General features: G+C 54.0%; 1 protein-coding gene across 1 annotated transcript in view; it reads left to right on the plus strand.

Annotated features, from left to right (window-relative positions):
- The window catches only part of LOC103211039 (leukocyte immunoglobulin-like receptor subfamily B member 4), a 16927-nt gene that overhangs the window by 11638 nt on the left and 3368 nt on the right, over window positions 1–1921 (plus strand). The window lies entirely within an intron of this gene.

A 1921-nucleotide genomic window follows, 5' to 3' on the forward strand; every position in this document is an offset into this window, starting at 1 on the left:
CCTGAACAAGATGCAAACCCCAGTCCCCAAGGAGGGGCCCTGTAGGGACCTCAGAAGGCACTGGGACTTCCCTATGAACACTCGCCCAAAGACCCCCAGACAGCCTGGTGCCCTGATACGGGTCTCAGGAGTTTCTGGACCTCGCAGAGGTTGTCTCCAGAAACTCCACCCAAATTACGCAGCTGGTCTTACAGTCCTTGCCAAGGTCACCCACCCAAGTGCAATGATCCCATGCAACTCCATCCTCATCCAGGCACTAACTACCTAAGTGGCCGGCCCAAGCAGCTGAAAGCCAACTACAAGACAGGACCTTTTGCAGGCTTCCTGTGTTTGTTTGAGAACGGCAACCTAACAGTGTCAAAGGATCTAGAAGAGGGCCACTGCTCTGAAGCTGAGCTTCTAACAGACCTCAAAGTCGAGAGCCCCTAACAGGGAAGAGGCCACAGAAGGGTTAGGGACCAGACTTTTGTGATGCTGAATATGGCGACACTCCTGCTTGCTGCTAGCTCACTTCCACTTGCTAAATCACTCTTATGTAACACTTGCTGGGGTGGCTTGGAGCTCTGGGGCTCTGGTACTGAGTCATCAAAACCCCTGCCTCCCACCAGACTTGACACTGCCCAGCAGCTGCCTGGGCTGTCACCTCGTAAGTAAGCCCTTAATAAACTCCTGTGTCACCAACCTGGAGCTGTCGGGCTCTTCTTCGGTCCTTTGGGCCCCTCGGTATTTGAAGGCAGATTTAGAGCTACTGGTCCACGCACAGAAAATTGGTGGCCAGCCAAGGGATTCAATGTCACTAGCCCAAGACGATATCCAAACTCTAGTCCCCAAGGAGGGGGCCAGTCAGGAGACCAAAGACATGGCTGATCAGGGAGAAACATCCATCAGAGGAATTCGGGGGCCAACGACTTCCATGTGGGGAGGTCTGGCCCATATGCACCTTGTTGTTGTTGTTGTTGTTATTTGCCGTCAAGTCGGCCCCGACTCACAGCAAATCTCAGATGTGCGTGGACCGCTGCATGAGTACTGGGATGCCTTGAAAACACCAAGGCGCACCACATGCCTGTGGGAAAGCATGAGCCTTCGTAAGAGTCCAGAAGAGGTTAGGAGAGGGGCAGGCGCCCACATGGGTCACTGATGCCCAGTTATCCGGGAACGGGCACATGAGAACACTGCAGGAGCCGTCAGCCCCTCGGAGGGGGGTCTGTGGAGGAGATTGTGGACAGAGCGGGAGAACAGTGTGGAACAAAACTCAAAGTCATTTTAAGAAGAAAAAGGGACCAGGTTTGGTTGTCTAATAGAGCCTGCTGGAACACTGAGTCTGGCCCCTAGCTGCCCTTCAGGTCTAGAACTGAACTCACTCCTGTGGCTTCCAGCCAAACAAAAGACAGGCACATGAGCTGAAGCTTTACATCATGTAGATACACTCCTTGGGAGAGAGTGATCATGGAGACCAGCAGGGCAGTGTGTGCACAGGGAGACAGCTCAGGGGGCAGGAGTGCACGAAGGGGTGGACACAGGGAAGAGGTAACTATGGGGAGGAAGTGGGAAGAGAGCTGCTACAGTGTGGGAAATGGCGGTCGATGTCATAAGACAAAGTGTATGGGAACTGCTGTATGGGAAGTGAATTTGCTCCGTAAGCTTTCAACCAAATTACAGTAAAACAAAAACAAACCAAAAAACAAGTGGCCTCCACAAACGGGGTGAACAGCTAGGTTTGTAAAAATGGGGGTGAAGTACGTGCCTCAGGGAAACCAAGCAGCAAGTTAGAGGGCGGTAGGGAGGGAGCCCGCCTCTGCCACCTCCAGCCCCTCTGTGCTGCTCCAGCCACGTGGGCAGCGAGAGTCAGCCCTGGAAGTCCCCATGGCTCCCCCTCACTACCCCTGCTTCCTCCTCGCTGCTTCTCCTTGGCCGCAGGGCA

The sequence above is a fragment of the Orycteropus afer genome, unplaced genomic scaffold (genome assembly GCF_000298275.1).
Source record: "Orycteropus afer afer isolate SDZICR_OR568_19922 unplaced genomic scaffold, OryAfe1.0 scaffold00689, whole genome shotgun sequence".
Taxonomy (NCBI): Eukaryota; Metazoa; Chordata; class Mammalia; order Tubulidentata; family Orycteropodidae; genus Orycteropus; species Orycteropus afer.